The following is a 20820-nucleotide window of genomic DNA, read 5'->3' as shown; positions in this document are numbered from 1 at the left end:
GGCATTGACTGATTTCTGACTTCCTAGTATTACAAGCTTTATTTTGGTCAGAACTAGATTCCTGCTTTCCACTGGAAGTTATGAATCTTTCAGTAAAAGCAAGACTTACATAAAAATGAAGATGTAAATTTCAAGTGGGTATGTAAAACTGAAAAAGGCAGAAAACTATGAAGACAAACATAAGGCAATACCTCACTAGGAGCATCAGTTTCTTTTTGATCTATCATAATATATCCCATAATATCTTTTAAACATTGTATCCCATAATGTCAGGAAACAAAATGTAAAAAGTAGTTTCAATGGACCAGACCTTCAATTACTATGAATGGAAGTCACAGTCATCTGACTGCACTAAATGGATCCTCTTTTTATTTCATTTTTAGACCTTCCAATTACTGCAGTTTTTAACTATGTCTCCAAAAGTCACTGGTCTTTGTCAAGCTACACATTACTTTCTCTTATTATCATCACATATCTCCTTCCATGTTAATTTCTTTTTCACTAAGGAGTTCACTAATAATCCAAATGAAAATTTGGTGCAATCACTTATAAACTGCTTTCCATTACAGAAAAATAACAGAAGTTTGAATAAAGTCTTTCATGCATCTATGTAAACTATGAAAACATAAATAAAAGACACCAAAGACTGAACATAATGAGCAGAAAAAAACCATGAAAGTTACTTCCAATACACTTGAAGAACATGGTTAACCACAAAGTCTAGAGGCACTAACCCAGAAAAGATTACAGCTTTGGGCAGAATCTCTCCCTCTTTCCAAATGCTGACATATATATCCAAGAATAGTGACCATTTTAATGTTGAATCTACCTGAAATAGCATGACAGATAAAATTAACCTACAATGCTAAGCAAAAAAAATGAGTGCATGCTGATCTGAACACAGACTTTCTGTTCTACTGGAAAACACCAGATTTGTTTTCATTATGAGAGGAACAAAAGGAAAAGCTGAATTTTATTTGTAAGGAAAATAATTGGATAAATTAATATGTTCCACTTCAAACTGAATATTTTTGTTCTGATTTTGATTTACTATTATGTTCAAACTATAGTTTGGAAAAATAAAAAGTATTTTGAAATAAGAAACCACAGAATTTCATTATGGATAAGACTGAAAATTACATTTTCATCATTTATCCTTAATTACATTTTATTGAAAGTGAAGCCTCACACAAAATTCTACTATTTATAAATAAAAATTATTTTTCCAATGGGAAACTTGTATTTTGGAAACCCCTCCACTTTTTACTTTTGCAACTGAGAAAATAATGCACCCATGTTATCAGTCCATAGTACAACCTTTAAATGGCCGAGAATTTCATCAGAACCAAATCAAGCCAAAATCCACTTAGGTGAAAACCAACTTATTGGAGCTGACAGACAGTAAAAAGAGGAGATACTAGAAACAGGCCAGAAACTGAGTGCAAACTGTGAGACCTGCACACTGCATGCACTGAACAGCAGTAAGCAGATAACATTAGAGAATGAATAAATGTCCAGGGCAGCAGACACAGAAAGAGGAAGGCACTTAGGAAGACATTGAGAACGGGAAGCATTGAAGAAACACTCATAGAAGTACGCTACAATGTGAACAAAAATGATGCTCTTAGAGGCTGTTGCTGCAATACATTATAGGAAGGAAAAAGTTGGAGTATGCACCAAGACTTTAAGTGTATTCATTACAAACCAGGCAAAATAGGAAGAAAAACAGTCAAGGTATTTTATATCTTGCAGACAAGTCTTTATTCAGAAATCAGTTTGGGGAACTAAAATTCTGCAGAGTCCCTAATTTTGCTCAATTTTGTATCAAGCAGCAAAAAAAAAGGGAAAAAAAATCACTTTCAGCAACAGATTAAAACAAGCAATGGCTCAAAACACAAAGACCATGCACTTAGCCCTTATTCATATGTGAAAAATTAATTCAAGCACTTAGAAGTCTAAAAAATATGAGCCATGAAGCTGATTAATCTCAAAACTAGAATATTTATTATGTGCTGAATTATGTGCCCTTAACCACCCAATATTAAAAATTACAATCCAGTAAAATGAAGGAAATGGTTGTACTTCAGACTGTCATAAAATGTTGCTTGGAGAAGTCATAGCTGAAATACAGTATATTGTTTAGCATGCTGACAAAGGTGATCACAGGTGAGGAAGCCAAAGAGAATGAACTGGGGGTTTTGCAGGAGCAGAGGGGGGAAAGGAAGGTCACTTCAAATGCTTTGCTACAAGCAAATTTTTCTTTAGCAGCTGTGGGACAAACCCAAACCCTGACAACCTCGCTGCTTTAGAGGATGGATGGAAAACATGCTTCATGCCTACTGGGTAGTAGGATGCCTCCTTTCCTCTAGGAAGCAAAAAATGCTAAGGGGAAAAGTTTTCCCAAGCCAAGTTCCAGCAGAAGAAAATATAACTGGAGGCACTCAGCCCCAGGAACCTGGAGTGCTCAAGCAAAGAAAAACTCTTACCTCAGGTTTTAATTTTTATTTGATTTATATCAGAAAGAATATTTAATAGCTCCCCTATTCACCTGTGTGCTCTGTAATGCTCACACATACAGAGTATGAAGATTATAAGACAGACTAATGCCTCTCTCCACTGAAATTACTGTAACAGCAAAGCCCTTTTGCAAATGACAGTGTAAGTATCAGCTCAGATAATTCTGGAAAATTTATGCCTCAAATGAAATTCTGCCTCAGAGATGAGGGAATACATTTTATTCTTTGTTCTTTTTACTCTTACTTTATATATATTGTTTACTACTCTGGAGTATAGTTTCTTTTTTTTTCACCCCACTCTTCAGCATGAAGCCATTGCAGTCATTTAGCAGGCTTTAAAACCAAAAAGGATCTCAGAATCAGCTGACACTGACATGAATTCTGAGTGCTACTTAACAGAGAAAGGTGAACAGCTTGCAGGATAAGGTGGAGATCAGAGACATGCACTCAGTCTCCCTTAACCTGGAAAAGGGGATGGGAAAGCCACACACAACTCCAGGCAGCAATTCATTCATCTTATGTGCCCTAAAATTGCTCTGCAGAGGTGCTGCTCTCTCTGCACACTCATAAATGGAGGCCAAATCATTAGCATGGACTAAAGCACCTGATTTCTGAAGCCTTAGAATACATTAAAGAGATCCTGCACTAAAGACTATCTGACTCTGCAGGACAATGACCAGGAAGAAAAGCTACACAGGACGTTACCAGAACAGTAAGGGTGGAATAACAGGGTGACTGGAACAGTAATACAAGTTTGCTGGTTGTTTGCTTGTCAATTTGTTGATACATTTCTATTTTTGAGACCTAGAGAACTACCTCATTCAATTTATGCTACTAGTAACTTGGTATTTACTACTACTAATAATAATTTTTCTTAAGCTGAGTTTTTATATGCCTCTCCTTCTATCAGATTGTACAATTATCAAACAAAAATGGCAAATTCTTTGGATCTGTGTCATACAATGAAGATAAAGAAAATTCATTCTTTGTCAAGATACTATTTACTATACCCAGTTCTTCAATTACATTAATTTTAATTTTTCATCTGTTTTCTGAGCCACTTGATGTTTTCAGTGCTTCAAGGCTGTGGTATCTGCTTTTGAGACTTTGAGTTATCATAAGGTTTTAATTGTCTACTAATTTTGGTAATTCATTTATTGTGTTGTCTTTCTACTGAATTCAGGTTCCAAGTCAATCTCATAAATTGATAAAACTAACTCTGTCACTGAATTTACCTGGTTACAGAACATCAAAAAGTACTTTGCAGAAACTCACATTCCCAATCTGCAAAAACCATCATGATAATGGACCACTCAGTGGATAAGAAATTTGCTGAATGATGACACTCAAAGAGTTGTGTCAAAGGTGCCCAAGGCAGGGGGGTTGGAACCAATCTGTGATTCTATGATTTGAAGATTTGAGGTTTCCATTGAGGGCTTGTCTATTATTAATAATATAAGTTAGAGCTGGGAAAGATTTTGCTGGTTTTGGAATCCATAAGTCTGTCAGTTCCTTCTGACTGAATTGAAACATACCACATGATAGTCAAAGTCAAAAGGACAAAATTAAATGCAAATGATAAAAGAAAATATAGAAGATAATCACAAGCTATTTTGCTGCTAGAACTACTGGAAAGCATGTACTACTGCATCTTACCACTTAGGCAATAATTTTCAGTTTTTTCTTCTCTCCTTCCCTTTATTACAGTTTTTCTTGCATGCAATTACACTATTGCTTTAATTAGGATCAAAAGTGAATCTTCTCTCTCCACTTGGGTTCAGAGAGGTCTCGGAGGAAGTGAATTAGTTTTCTAGTAGGGTTACTCAGTGGTCAGTAATAATGAAGCCTTGTTCACTTAACACTTTCTTGATAACCCAAGCATAACAGAGGTCATGGTTTGTTAGATAATGTGATGTGCAGGACTGAAAATATTGGGAGACATTAAATGCAAGGTGTTCTTGACAAACTGGAGAAATGGTCTGGAAAACTGCAATTCACTAAGTGTAAATTCTAGCTCTAGATGAGTGTACACAAATACAACATGGCAAACAGCTAACCATGACAGCAGCCATGCTGGAAAAGATCTGGAGGAGGCAAACAGAAAATGACTCAGCACTGATCTACTGCTGTGGAAATTAATGCCCCTTATGCTAGGAGCTTATACTCCTTATACAAACAGGAGTTTAATCTCTAAGTGGTACAAAATAATCCTCTTTCCTACTTTCTTCACCAGCCCTGGAGTCTCAGCAGATCTGATGTGTCAGGTGTTGCGTATCCTTTCAAGAAGGATGCAGGTAATCAAAAGAGGACACAAAGGAGAATGCTGAATAACGTGAAAGAGATTTGATCTCTGGAAAAAAAAAAAAAAAACTTGAAATTTGGAATTGTTTTATCTGGGGAAGAATACTTGCAAGGCACAAAAGAAAATATGTTCTTTGTGAATCAGAAGAAATATGAAAAGTCTAGATTGTAGCAAAGAACTTGGAGAAGTTTTTTATATTGGTTAAACCAGTAGAATAAATTTTTCTGGAAGCTGTGAAAACTCGATCAGCATGGTTTTAAGCACTGCTTGATTGAAACTGTCAGAAATGTCACAGGTAGAGGGCTCTTGGCTTGAAGCAAGAACCCCTAGTCCAGATGGCAGACACAGCTCAACTGAATAGCCTGCAGTCTGCCTGTTACACTTTGTATTTTTGCTCTGCAGATGACAAAAAGATATACTGGGATTTAATACTTTGCAAATTGCACAAGAAGATAAACATAGGCTTGGCTGGTCCCAAACTTGCACAAGGCATCCCACCTACTGTGTATGCACAGGCAGTGTTAGATGGGCACATGTGATCATCAGACAGCCCTGGCAGCCCTGCTGCTCACACTGCATTAACACACTGCAGGTGGGGGTGCTAATGAGGGCAGCCATGTCCTGCTGACCTCTGGCCTGCATTCCGTGACCCACAGTGTTCCCCCACCTGACTTCCATGTTGTTTTTGAGGGATGGCCAATTAGATCATTGCTCTTTTCCTCCTTCTCATTGTTTCACCTGAACGCTTTCTCCACTTCATCTTTCAGGGTTTTTTTCTGTCTCATGTATCTCCTCCATTTCTTCTACACTTAGCAATTTTTCAGAGCCATGTCTCCTTTTGTTTCAACATGGTTTGCATCCATTTAGAGTAAGAAAATGTCCTATGAGATTCTCTTCAGCTTTTGCAGCTGGGATTTCTGCCCTTAAGGCCTTGTCAGTGATCAGCCGTTTAAGTGCCAAATATGGAAGGGGTTCACAATCAACATGGAGATGCCAACAACTATCTCACTTACCAAAACAATCCTGCACCACATCAGCCAGCCTGCTTAGTTTTCTGTTTTCAGATTCCTATAGGTTATGAGCAAACATCTCCAACAGAAGTGATGGGGATAACCCAAATACATATCAAACCTGCTAAAACTAAATACTGCTGGAAGATGTGAGACTGGGTACTTTGACTCCTAGTGGCTTATGAAAAAATAATCCTTAAATATTATTTTATTTGAAAGGCACCAGTTAATTCTGTATAATGTAGACTATTAGCAATTGATACACTTGCTTTGTTCAGGGAAATTTGAAGAATAAAACAGATTTCTGTTTCCATCAAAACACTTCAAGCTGGATTTAATAGTGCTGAAATGCTAATTGTGAATTGTATTTCACATCATACACTGCAGACTAATTTACAAAGAGGAAAACATTATGGTAAATACCTCAATGCATTCACTATGAGTCATCTAAGCATATGATGAACTGGAACAATACCAGCAGCACAACATAAAACAGCTGAATTAAAGCTAGAGGGAGTACAATACCTTTTGATCAGGCCTAGCATATACTAAGCATATATACAGCTGCACATACACCATTAGGTTTCTGGCAAAGAAAACAACATTTTTTGAACATATTTTGTCTCTCTCTCCTCTTTCCCCAGTGCAACACTTCCAAATATATTTGCATTAAGTCACGAAGAAGCAAAATAAGTAGTCTTGCTTGTATGAAGAACAGGCAGCTTCAGCATCTGTTCCCCATGCTCCACTGTGATGCTGACCATGCTTATATTACACAGATGCTTGCTTTTAGCATCCTAATGAGAACTTTCAAGAATTCAATTACTATTAAATTAGCTTTACTGAATGTTATCAGAATGCTTCTGAGGGTTTTGTATTATCCTATCAGCACAGGAAGGAAGGAATACCACATTGTCAATCCAATTATTTTTTGTGTACTTTTTACAAGAAGGGGAAAGGGTCAAGCATATGATTTCTCAGGGGAAAAAGAAGAAGGGAGCTGGCATCTCTGGGAATTCAGTACCAGTTCCTTGAAACTTGAAGAAAGCCACTTTTGTCAAAGCCTCTCAATCCTCTCAGTAACCACCAGCTTTTAGTAGTCACTGTAGCATTTCCAGAGACACTGGCTCCCTCTGAAACAGCTATCAAGCAGTCAGGATCCTCATTATCCACAACACAGTGCTGGAATTCAAAAGACATTAGTTTATTCTCTGCCTCATAAAACTTCTCTGAGGTGAAAGAAGCTCTGAAAAAGCTCAAATGGTTTCCTCCAGCTGGGCTCTGAAACCCTCTTAAAAGCCCTATGACTATGAGTGTATGATTCTGAGATACCTGGGTGTGCAGGTGGGATTGCTCCCAGGGATAGCTCTGCTTTCAGAAGAAAGGTCAGAACACTGGTCCCTAGCCCTTCCATCCAATAACTATTTATGTTTTCCCCAGTACCTTGAAGCATTGTCCAAAGCAATATTACAGAGGGTAGTGTATTTCAGTTATAGTTCCCTGGTAACATTATGTGAATGTTAGATATTTGTAAATAGGCATTACGTGGACACATTACATTTCTCTCAGCTTTCCTCCTTCACATCCCTGGATATTCATATTTTTCTCTAAAATATGCACCAGAAAGCTCTTTGGTACTTTACTCCTTTGATTTCCATTCTCGTAGTTGTGTTTCCACAACTTTTTCTGAGGATCAAGCATTAACAGGCCTCCATTGATTCAAAATTGTATTCTGTTTCTGAGATGTGTAACAACCCTGTTAAGAGCTGAGCCAGAAACTAGAGTAAGGATTTGATATATAAATCCTGAGATGTCCCACTGTGCCCATCATTCATCAATAGCTCACTCAGCTGCCCTAGTATTAGAAATAGAGGATGCCAGCAGCGATCAAAGCACAAGGAACTCTGAGTGCATATTAACTGAATTAAATTGTCAATGTATTAAACTTCCATGAATTCACAGGTTGATTTTAGCTTGTGTAGAAACTAAACTTCTACCAGGAGATATAAAAATACCCAGATACAAATACATACTTAAAAAAAGAGGGAATCAATACTCTCAATTCATTGCAAATTTAAAAGAATCAAACACAATTAAAACCTGCTTGGCTTAGCAGTAATGCAGAAGAATATAATTACTTCTCTCAGAGCTTAGATTGCCTTCTCTGTTAAAACCTTTTCTTCTGGAGAACTTTAGCTGTTCAGGGAGCATAAAGAACAGTAAATAAATATGTGGCAATAGTAATTTAGTTATTCATATGACTGGAAAAATGGTTGTATTTATCCCTTCAGCATACACAGTGCCATAAGATTGCCTTTTCTAATTTATCGAACTAAGCCAGGAAACAATTACCATCCAAAAATGCGAAATCCCCAGGCACACATACACCCAGCTAACTCGTGTTGTGACTGCAATCTGGAACATCCCTGTGCCATGCAGCCACAGGGGACTTCAGTGACACTGCAAGGTGGCAAAGCACAGCATTGTGCTCGTGAAACAGAAGCAGGGCACGTTCTGTGCACAGGCAGCATCCAGGGCGTGCAACATTCTCCCAGCATCAGTCCCTCCTGAGCCAGTCAGGTGAGCAGCCCTGGGGAGGGCAGCAGGTGTGCTCCCTTCTCCCATCCCTCAGAGCCAAGGCAGGATGTATCCTGATCATTTGCACTCCAAGGGAGATATTTCCAGGAGCCATCAGCTGTCACAGCACCAGGAGCTGATGGAGGGCAACATGCAGTAAAGGGGTGTCAGGCCCAGGCAGCTCCCAGAGGAGGGCAGGGGTTTCCATTCAATGCATCAGCAGCCTTTATAATGCCAGAGGAGTAACCCACTTCAGCTGAACCAGAGCAGAGAAGTCTCCCCACTGCCAGTAAATTGGAGAATTAGATAAGACACCATGTTTTTGAAGCTGTGCAAAACCAGGACAGTTTCCCAGCTATTTTCCTTCATGCTTCTTGTACATTCATTTTTATATGAGGTTTTAGACTAAACTTGGAAGGCTTTTTCGAAGTCAGACCTATGGCTTTTTCCTGTGTTTATTTTTATCCAGCTGAGCTTCCACAGAATTCAATTTTAACCCAGTAAACTTGATTAAGAAGAGCTTTGGGGAGACCTTGGTATGTCTGAGAGCAGGGGCTTCCAGCTTTCCCTCCGCCTCTGCTACTCCAGGATAACTGGCAGCAGCACCACAAGCTACTTTACCTCTTGTCACCTCACAGTAATAATCAATACAAACTAAAAAAGCAAACAGTGCAGCTATTATTTGAGAAAGAAACTGCAAAGACACCCATGGTCTATGGTCTGTGGAGATGACTCATTCCACAGCGCAATCTAATTCCAAAACAATTACAGCAAAATCAAAATCCTCACACAAAGGAGAGACAAAACACAAAGTCTGGACCTCTGCTGAGCACATGACTCTATAAAGCTGACATGACTGCAGAGATTGTACTGCCTTTTAACCATAAAGCACAATAGTCCATTTTCTTTAAACTCTTCCATGGAGAATTAACTGGTAAAGACAACAGAATACAGGGCAGTACGGTTCAAATGTGAGTGCTTGTGCACCAAATTTGCTACTGCAGTTTAATTCAAAAAGAGAATTAGCATTCTTTTCCTCCACTGTAATTTAAAATAAATTACCCACTGACCAAAACCAATAGATTATCATATTAATTGGTAACTTTTATGTTCATTATATTGTAAAAGAAAACCACAATTTCTCTAAATATGTTCATTACTCAGATAATTATCCAAAACAATCATGCAATACAATTACCCAGACAATTACTTAGGAGGGAAATTATCTCCAGATGCATCACAAGCTATTCTACGAAGTGCTCAGTATTTATCGTTTTAGTTGTATTGGCTATGATTGATCAAATGAGTCATATATTGTTCCATCAATTCTCCTTTGTGAGCAAATACTTCTAGAGCAAATATCCACTAATTCTAACTTCAGGTGGTGTAAATATTCATGTGAACATGTGAGCTCACACTTCACATTCATACTCTGGGGCAGAAAAAGTCTGAACTAATCGAAATCTAATCCAGGCAAAATGCTATTTGACTATGTATATTGCATTGTCTGTACTTCCCTTTAAAGCAATATTTTCTACCTGTTCAAAGCAAATTAGGCCAAGTTCTTTGAAATAACCAGATAAACAGTCAGATTCCTTCTCTTGATCTGAAACTAGTCACTAATTTGGTAGCAAGATTATTTTTAAAATTACAGTTTTCCATGTCAATGCAGAAAATTAAGTGGTGATTGTGATCTCATACAACATTGCAAATTCTCATCATGCAAAAACACTTAAGCTTTTATTTTAGATCTGAATTTATGGGCTTCTTGTTTTGAATTTATGATAGATTATCTTTTAATTATTAGCTTTTCTTGAGGTTTGGAATGAACCTAAGAATTCAAAGCACAACCACAGCCAAAGCAGGCAAAATTTGCCTGTGTTTGTGAGCAAAAAGAATGGAAATTACAAATCAGGCTTCAGCATTTATTAACTCTGAATAAAAAATTTAACAGATTAGCTGTTTTATAATTAAAGCTATGAAAGCTGTAAGAAAGTGTAAGTGTAGGGCTGAATCAACAAATTCTTGAGCAAGTTCACCACCAACTCATTCGTATTTCTGCATTATTGCAGTTCTAACATTTTTTGAAAGTTTCAAGGGTCATAATGCCAAGGCTCACTGAGGTCCAGTATAGTCTTTGAATCACTTTAAGCAGCAAGGTTTAAAAAGCCCACAAAGTGCACCTCGTTTTACTGTTTTAAAACATTGCACATTAAGATATTCCAGTTCAATCATAACAAAGACTTGCCACGGCTTACCCTGACAGCACATTCTTCATGATATTCTTAGGCCTTATTTTCAGATGTTTTTGTCCTAGTTGGACAGATTTGACAGTATAGATAGGCAACTAAGCCCTAGGGCTAGGCATGAGTTTCACTTCTTAACAATATTTTATCTACAAAGAGCAGCATAGGAAAAGACAAGTTGCTCTGTGCTCTGCAGCTTCTATTGACTTTAAAACGCAAACTCATACTTCCTCCTCTGCTTTCATAGAAGAATTTAATTGGTGCCAAAGTGAAAGATCCCAGCATGACCTGTCTCCTCTCTAAGCCACTCCAGGTGTGATTGTGAGCAAATTTGTACATTCAGACACTGCTGCAAGAGAGACCTTCCTAATAAGCTGAGGTTTTGCACTGATGGAGGAAAAAAAGAAGTGCTTGGTTGGAAACAGGGAGAGCTGAGACTTGGCTTACCCCACCCCTAGAGTTAAACAAAGCTTTAAAGGCCTCAATAAGGACCAAATGAAAACAGAATAAGGACTTGACTATTTATTCCACACAGAAAAGTTAGTACAGGTAAAGTGCTAACAACTTGTGTAGGATAAGCAGTTATCTATATTTTATTAACCTATATTGTGTAGGCATTAGGATTGCAGCTGCTCACACATTTTTCCACTTTTCTGACCAGAGTCTCCCTAGGGAGACTCCTTTGCAGTCTCTAGGTTTTCACTGCACTGTGAGCAAGTCTGAGTTAGCTTTAAACCACCTGCTGCTGCTTGTAATGAAAAGTCAGTCACTCAGCCTCAGCATAACATGTTCACTACCCACCAGTGCAAGGTGGGCACGCTTTATCATAGAATCATAGAATGGTTTGGGCTGAAAGGCACCTTAAACATCACCTAGTTCCAACTCCCTGCCATGGACAGGGACACCTTCCACTAGACCAGGTTTCTCAGAACCCTATCCAACCTAACCTTGAACACTGCCAGGGATTGGGCACTTCTATGGGCAATGCATTCCTGTGCCTCAGCCCACTCACAGTAAAGAATTTCTTCCTAATATCTAATCTAAACCCTCTTTCAGTTTAAAACCATTGCCCCTTGTCCCTGGAGCCTTCTTTTCTCTAGATGGATCAGCCCCAACCCTCTCAGCCATTATGAACTGCACTGCTGCTGCATGGGCATCCCTTGCTTTCACACAGTGTCCCCTTTCCTGAGGGTGTTGTGAAGGGGATGGTCTGATGCAAATATAATATACACACCCATCACTGATATGGCAATATCCACAGCCAACACGTGTGGCAACCTGTTCCTCTTTCTGATTTTGACTTTACAAAGCTTAATCCTTGCACATTAAAACAAGAATTCAACCACAAAGAAATTTAAGCAGTAGTTTGTCTGAGTATGTTGAGATAGATATTAGAAAAAGAGGTTTTTGACTGTTTTTCAGTACTGTCAATGGAGAACCATAGTATGCAGGTAAAGAGCAACAGAGTGAAGAAATTATTGGAAAGATAATGCCTGTTGTTTAAAACAGTGCTTCAAATGGGGCTAAATGTGAACACAGGCTAAATGTCTCAGTGTCCCAATAGTCTTCTAAGGAAAAACTGAAGCCTGCTGAAAATAGCCTTGTTCTAGAAGAATTTTCCCAACCTCAGGTACTTTTCTATTTATCTTTAACATATCACAGACATATAAAAAATATATCACACACAAATCTGGACTGAATAATTATTTCATCCATATAAATGTATTATTTTAAACTTAGGAAAATAATGACTAAGAGACATACACAAGCAATAGAAACACCTTTAAAATTCTGTGTCTTTATAACTAAAACATAAAACCACTTGCTTTCCCATAACTTTGGCCTGAAACAATTGGGCATCACCTCCACATACTTTGAGGAGGGCTTTCTGCAACCAGAAAAATTGGAAAGGACAGCCAAAGCCAGAGGAGGAAGGTAGAGCTGGCACATGGGTATCACTCTTTTCTTGCTTTTTTGTGCATCTGAATTGGTTGATATCCTGAGTTTGAGACATTCACTCCTTTCCATCTGAGTCATAAGCACGGTAACTCAAAAATCTCCTCTTCCAGTTTTGATACTGGAAGGATGGATAAACCAAAAAATTTTATTCTTCAGTAGAGGTCCTTCCCCCAGGTAGCTTGTCTGAAAGAAGGTTCAGCTTGGCACACTAGTGAACTAGTAGTTCATTGCTAAGATAGAAACAAGGTCTGTTAGAGATGCTGTGCCATAAGAGAAGGTAAGGGAAAATAACCTGCAGGATGAGTTCAGGACAATATCACTCAAATACAAATAATGGACCAAAGATTTAATGACCTTTGGGGTACCATTATGGCTGAAAGTTGTGATCCAATGAATCATTTATTTGCCATTGACTGTAATGGGACTATGATTGAATTGTTTTCGTGTTCTCCCAAAGTGTGGAGGACTCAATTTTTGAAACTTTAGGCACAAATCAGGAAAGAATGAGAGAAAGAAACTAGCCATAAAGCAGAAAATGTAAACAGTAATTACAAAATGAGTATTTTCTTTAACAGGATTTTTGAACAGAGAAATAGCCATGTAGATTAAAGCCAACCAGACTATTTTTGGTAAGTCTAAAATGTTCTGCAGAGAAGCATTTATTTAAATGACATTTTAAAGAGGATCCATGACAATTTCAAAAGGAAAACAAGGAAGAGAAAAAGGAATCAAAACACTTCCTTTCTCAGTTTGAAAACTGACATTTTGATTCAAACATTTTCACCTAACAGAATTATAACACTGTGATTTTGTGCCAGTTTGGAACAAAAATAGATGTATAACCTTCAAAAAAATCATCATAAAATCAATCTCTTTCCTTTGACCTGCTGTCTAATTGTCTGGAATTATATCATATAGCTTAAGAAGCTGCCAAGAAATGTCCAAATTCAAAGACATCATGAAAGTAAGCAGAAAATAAGCTATTTTTTTAATGTAACTTCACTGATTTTGTAAAAACCTTGGCTTGATAGCCTCTTTAAATTGCTTTTTTCCTCTATATGTGAAGCTATAAATCTCTTCTTGCTGCTAGGTGTTTTTGTATCACTAGTGATTTCTGATCCAGCTGCCTCACTTTTTATTAGCAAAAATAAATGTTATAATGTTATTTGCCATACCACCAAGATCTGAAAATATTTTCAGTTCTTATCCATAATTCTTTAGGGGAGAAATGTAGCTGCTGTTGGATGAGCTTTAACTGGAAGCTCACTTTTCCTTTCGAAAATATGCATTAATGGCAGGATGGGCACAGATGAGGCAAATCCCCTTCTTCCTGGCAGCCTGAATGTGTGATGTTGGCAAGTAGGAAATAAATGATTCGTTGGTCTGGAAACCAATAATACAAAACTAAAGATGGGCCAGAGGTTTTTTTTTTCAGTGTCTCTACACAACCAAACCTCATCTTAGGGACTCCTGGAGTCCATTTCCACAGCCAGGTCTTTACTCTGCACTGCTGTGCTACCCCTGGCCTGGATGTGCAGAAATCCAGCAGAGGCAACATCTGGCACAACTTGGACAGGTGAGGTGGAAACCAGCTAATTAGGAGCCTGTCACTAGAGGGCAATGCAGCACTTTAGCTGTCCCATTCCTGCCACCCGCAGTGTCCAGCCTGAGCTCTCCAGGAGCTCCGGGCAGCTCCTGATGCCGCCCGCAGCCGGGGCAGGGCGCGGCACGGTGACTGCGGACACGGTGCCTGCGGCTTTGCGCATCCTGTGCCTTCCAGCCCCGGCCCTGCCCTGCGAGGAAACACAACAGCCTCACTTAGTCTAGAGGAGGACACTGCCTAAACAGAATCCATTTCATCAGGAGAACAGCTTCACTCTAGTCTAGAGGAGGACACTGCCTAAACAGAATCCATTTCATTAGGAGAACAGCCTCACTTAGTCTAGAGGAGAACACTGCTTAAACAGAACCCATTTCATTAGGAGAACAGCTTCACTCTAGTCTAGAGGAGGACACTGCTTAAACAGAACCCATTTCATCAGGAGAACCGCCTCACTTAGTCAGAATCCATTTCATTAGAACAGCTTCACTCTAGTCTAGAGGAGGACACTGCTTAAACAGAATCCATTTTATTAGAAGAGCCTCACTTAGTCTAGAGGAGGACACTGCTTAAACAAAATCCATCTCATCAGGCAGAGACTTGTGGGATTTTGCAAAACCTGGAATGCTTGGTGTGTAATTGGCAGGCCTTTAGTTAGATCAGGTGATATCTGCAGGAAACAGGACCTCCTGGGAAGGTGAGATTGTAGAAGAAAATAGCAGAAGAGAGGCAAGACCTTGAGAGAAAATTGAGTGTTCATATCAGCAAGCAAGAATCCCATTTAAGGCCAAGAATCACAGCAGTTGTTAGGCATCCAAAAGAGCATCTATTCACAATCAGTTTTGTGCAGAGAAAGAGAGAGAGAGAGAGAGAGAGAGAGCAAACAACCAAGTTTAGAATGGGAGAGTCCAAAAGGATATGTCAAATTTTGAACTCAGTGTTGAGGTGTAATAGGTTTGGTACCACTGTTACCTTACAGGAGTTTGGTTTAAGATTCTCAGTATTTAAAGAAGATGCTTATTTTCACAGAAATGGAAAAATTTCTCTTTTTCATGCAGATTAAAATTCTCTACCCAGTTATAAATCAAAAATTAACAACTTTATCTAGGTCAGGCCATTGAAGCTACATTAAAGTTTTATCCTCATTCACTAAATTTTAATTTTAATGTGGCACATCTGACAAGTCTTGTGGGACTACTTAGAATCCATTGACATCCTTCTGTCACTGGTATCAAAGCCTCATCTTTGAGACTCTTGTTTCCAGATACCTAGCAGTCACTGGATTATTTGGTCTCTGCAATGGTGCCACAATCGATGGCTGCGCAGGCATTCACATGCATGTCCCACATACGTCAGCTAAAGCTCACACACCACAGAAATAAACAGCTTTACCTCTAGAAACACAGATTTCTATGTAGCCACTTAAAGGGGAAGCTATAAATCTTTTTTTTAATCCCTTCCAGCCTTTTTTAAGTTATTGTAACTGGTTGCCTGTAAGTTAAATCTCCACAACAACTCTACAGTTTAATTTGCAAACAATATTTAATTACAGGAATGGCTATGAGAAGAAAAATATTTTCCATATCACTGCCATCATTTTTATGATTATTTATGGTAGAAATGTTGATGCACTATTTGACAAAACTTTCTGTAGACCTGGAAGACATCTAATTCTGGAGTAGAAACAGTTACACATTATTTTTCTAGTAAGTCAGTTCAGAATTATGGCAAAAATTTAGTGTTCCAGATATTGTGGCCTTTAGCATCTGAGCAATTACCAGGCTTAACTACAGGCCTCTTTCAGAATAATAGTTATGACACATTCATGGAATGTCAAAGTATGTTCACAGATGATGGAAACCTTACAAATGCTGATCCCTGGCCAAAACTTCACTGCCAACGTTTCAAAAAAACAAATGCTGAAGTGTATATCTATAAGGTAGGTGTAAATGGATTCATAGCAACTTCTTGGAAATTAATTTGACCCAGGAAAGAATCCCCAAACTTTTCTTCTGTTCATATTCCCAAGCAGTTGCGAAGGTTTGTGCTCAGATCTCAGACCTGCTGTTAGCATGGCTGTGGCTCAGTAGAGGAAATACCCTGTCAGTCAGGGCAGCTGGCTAATCCTGGGCTTGGGTGCACGAGAGAGGGGAAAGATGTAGGACAGAAAGAGACATTCCTAACACATGCAAAATGACACCAAATGGCAGAATTACAAAGAGATTTTCTTTTCATTTGCAGTTGTGTCCCATAGCACATTCCTACTGCTGCTGTCTTGCTTACAGGGCCCCTCTGACACACTCAGGGAAACACCACTGTCCCTGTGTTTCCCAGGAGGAAAGGTGTTGCACTAGGTCTGAACTCACCAAAGTATTACATCGCCCTGCATTTCTCATCACAGACCTGAAACTCTTTCCTACTGGGCAGCTTTAAAGTCTACTTCTTCCTTCTGGGATTCTGCACATAGGACAAAAGCTTTCAGGCACCAGAGGCTTCTAACAGACACAGGGCTGGGATGAAGGAAAGGAAGGACAATACACGTCCAGTCATACATGTTGTACCTAGTTAACATAAGTTGGCAGTGTTCTCACCGCATCTTTGACTTTCAATGCAGCACGCACTCCATTCTGTCCACATCAATATGCACCAATCCTTTAACCTGAATTTACGGACAATGTTAAATGTTTTACCTGTCTCACAGTCACTTGAAGCTTCCTGCACTGTTTTCTCACTTTCCTCCTTCAGAATCACTGCCTCATATGGGGAAATTGTGTTTCACTTACTTTCTTCTGTGAGAATTAAAAGTGTGAAGATAAAACTCCACTAGTGACAAGAAATGCTTCTGCCCATTAGAAATACTGGCCTGGTTCTAGCTAGTCTGGCCTGGTCTTCAGGTGGGAAGACTAAATAATGTAGCTAACAGCAATAAGGTACTGGTAATTTTTCTTAGGAAAAAAATATTTTATTTACATGTGTTTGGTATTGATAATTGACCTTCTAGTTCAAAGCTGAAGTTCTACTCCTGAGCCCAGCCACAGCTAAGTCCCAAGTATTTGTTCTTCTTGACATATTAGGATTACATTTATTGAACTTCAGCTTTGTTTTTAATTGAATGCTGATGCATAATCTTACCTCCTATTAGCCTTATTTCTCTTTCCTGTTGCAGATCTTAAGTGTTCCAAGCACCATTCCTCCTTAAAACTAAAGCTCCTGCTTGTTTGCTTTTTCATCTCCTTAGCCAGTCTTCAGATTGCATTTTCCTGAACACCACAGCTATTTATTCAGGGGAAGGACTAAAGGACAGATTCCTTCTGACATTCTCAGCATGCTGCTGTGAAGACTTCTGGCTTCAAGGGCCCATAATAATGGAAGATGAAAGCTTTTTAACAGTTCACCTTCTTGAGTAAATTACTAACACACAAAGTTCAAAATAGGTTCAAAATTCATATTCCCCTCCTCAGAAACTGACATCAACAAAAGCAAAGTAAATGTATCAGGACCACTGAACACACATTTTTCCATTTACATATAGCAGAGAAAAAAATTACTTTTTTCCAAAGGAGAAAAAGAAGTAAATAAAAAGGCCATTTTATAAATCCTAATTTCAAGGATATTTCAGTATCCATTCTCCATTATTTGTGCCTGGATTTATATCTTCCAGCACACAACTCAGCCAATTCTGCAACTTGGCTTCATTAAATTACTTTATACATAATTCAAGATGGAAGAAACTTCTTTTCTTCTTACTTTCACCCTCCCTCTTTACACCTGCAGTCAGTCATAGGACGACATTTTGATAAAGTGGCTCAGTGACTGTTACATCTTCTGACAGTAGCAAACTGAGAAACATTTTTTAAGCATGGCCATTCCTGTGGCTAGGGGCAGGGTGAATTCCAATTTCCATCAGTAAAAGATATGTGGGCCACAAGGAGTACACTGGTAGCACAGAGTCCCTTAGGCCATGAAACATCCAAAGCACTCAGAACAGCTCAGGCACTTTGTCCCACTGACCCACATTCACCACTAGTCCCTGCCCATTCAAATATGCTGTTTATACTCCCCTAAGTCCCTGTATCAGTTGATGCTTGTCACTGATTAACATTCTCAAATACCAAGGATGTTTCCTAATTCCAAACAGGTAAGGAAAGGACCTCAAGTGTTACAGCTAGGAAGCATTTTGATTAATGTTGACCAATATATGCAAAAAAAATGAAGAATAGGGTCATCACTTTCTTTCAGACATCAGATACGGCACTTTGCACCAAGGAAAATCCCCCACTGAGTTTGTAATTGCCTAGTAGAGGAGAAGTAAAAAAGGAACTCAAATCATTTAAAACTCTGCTGATCTGTCATAACATTAACAATTTTCCAACTTTAACACGGCCCTGAATAGAACATAGGCCTAAAAGCAAAAATAAAATGAAAAAAACTCCCCAAACACCTTCATCTTCACATTAAGATGGATTTTTGCAATGAATGAATAATCTCTTTCACTTTTAATTTAGACCTACCCATCAACATGGCTGTTATTATTCACAGCAGCAAAATCCTTGCCACACCACAGTAGAAATAATAGCTGCATCTCTGGGTTCTGTTTTCCCCGAGAATTCACAATGATATTTAAATAAGTCTAGTATGCCATAGGTACAGCAGACAAGGTTGCATCTAATGAAGGGATATTTTTATTTCTGTCCCAACTTTATATAACATGAATGGAATTTGCTTGAGGAAGAAAGGATCATTAATAGCATGTCATCTCTCGCCTGCATGCAAGGACTCATGACATCCTTGGACATTTTCAACAGTCATGTTGACATCTATATTCTACCAAGAAGCACTATGTCATTTACTAAACAGCACAGGCAAGAAAGTAACCTTGGTGTTTCCATAATACATGATGCAGTGTTTTCCTGAGAGAAGCAAAGCAAGAAATGCATCTACTGCCAAGTAAGTCAAGAACTGAGGAAAAACCATCATCTTTTTCCTGAGTGCCTCTGCAAGACCCAGCACAATGGGATGTCACTGCCTGCCTCGTGACTGGGACTCTGATCCTGCTGCCACACTGGACCACTGGGTCTCCTCTCCTGCATGGCAGGGAAGTAAATTACAGACTGGGGAAAGCTTTATTGAGTAAAGCTTCCCCAGTCTAATTCCACAGTTCAGTCTTTCAAAAGGACCTCAGTGAGATGCCCAGACCATGTGCTGTGATGGTAAGTGCTGGGTGTTCATGCCCCCAGGGCCTACCCGACTGCTCCTGCCACACTTTCCATAGCAATGTTTTAATTCAGGATCCAGAGGAGGTTCCTCTGCAGAGCTATCTGAAACTAAGTATGTGTGCTTTCCAGGTTACTTTTTGAAAACAAATGCAGGTATCTGCAGTCTTATTATTCATAAAATGGTATAGAAAAATTAATTACAAGTGACATAAAAAGCTAAGTTATTATATTGTACTTAGAATCTTCATCCTTTTTGTGGACAGCCTCCAAGTGTACTTAGATTTCTTTAGGTGAAGCTCTGTAGCATATTCAGTAATTCTACCAAAGAGATCATTTGGGATGCATCAACAAATGCAACTATTAAAATAGAGCCTACCTTTCAAGAGAGTTGGCAGCCAGCTGTGATGGAAGACGTAGGTAGAGGCATCTTATTGCAATTCAGATCTGCTGAAAACCAAACAGAAAATTAAGGAATTAACTAAAAAAGGACCTTGATGTGAAAATGTCTGTTTAACCACCCCAAAAAGAACTGTTTCTCTGGTTTCAGACATAATTTTTATGCCAAGCTTATTATTTCAGGCTTATTTAAGTGTTTGGAGTTCATCTTAAAGCCACCATTTAGAGCTTCTGTATTCAGAGGTAAGTGATCACTAATCAGAGAGGAAGATGAAAAATGTTACATAACTCAGGGTAAGGATCTCTACAGCAGAGGAAATTTTGGAACTAGCCAGAACTTGCAAGGAGAGAGTAAAATAAAAATAGGACCTAGATGACAGGCTTTTATTGATACAGGTGTTTTACCTTTTCACTGTCCATTTGTGAAGAGATAAAAAATACAACAGGTCCTGAAGAAAGGTTGTCTTGAAGTGTGTAATGAGCATTGCCAGGAGGCAAGAAGTTTCTTCCAGGACCTGGTTTCCAACACCTTAAGGTTGCAACCCACTGAACCAGGAGAGGCTCTGCCAGCAGGTGCACTATAGAGGTGAAAGAACTGAAACACATCATCTGAAACGTAGGGCACCTGCAAGACCCTGAAGCTCTTTGCTCCAAATTTCCTGAGATAACCTTGCTGACAAAACACAAAGGCCCTTTAAACTGCCTTTCATGGCTTATGTGCCATTCCACATAGCCAAAATGAAGAACACATTCTGAATACCGTGCAACCTCAAAATAATGTTCAAAATAATACCCCATTATTATAAATAAGGCACACCCCTGAATTCTACTGAAGTTAATATGATTTTTCAGTTCGAATTTTGAACGTTATGAGCTTTTATGATTGCTGAACTCAAATAAAAATCCATGCCAAAAATTCCATAATATTACAAGGAATCTAAGTCTAATAATCTTTTTAAAATCAAGCATGTGTTTAAAATTGTGTAACTTATATCAGA

General features: G+C 38.7%; 1 long non-coding RNA gene across 11 annotated transcripts in view; it reads right to left on the bottom strand.

Moving 5' to 3' along the window:
- LOC139591619 (uncharacterized) overlaps positions 1 to 20820 on the bottom strand; it is a 413264-nt gene that overhangs the window by 294396 nt on the left and 98048 nt on the right. For all 11 annotated transcript variants that reach the window (XR_011679702.1, XR_011679695.1, XR_011679698.1 and 8 more), the window contains one exon: positions 19803 to 19870. This is a non-coding gene — a long non-coding RNA (uncharacterized lncRNA). The remainder of the gene's footprint in view (positions 1 to 19802; positions 19871 to 20820) is intronic.

The sequence above is a fragment of the Agelaius tricolor genome, unplaced genomic scaffold (genome assembly GCF_023055355.1).
Source record: "Agelaius tricolor isolate 1412-34295 unplaced genomic scaffold, bAgeTri1.0.p SCAF_7, whole genome shotgun sequence".
In the NCBI taxonomy this organism is placed as follows: Eukaryota; Metazoa; Chordata; class Aves; order Passeriformes; family Icteridae; genus Agelaius; species Agelaius tricolor.
The sequence above is the reverse complement of the archived record's forward strand: the minus strand, read 5'-3'. Positions and strand labels throughout refer to the sequence as shown.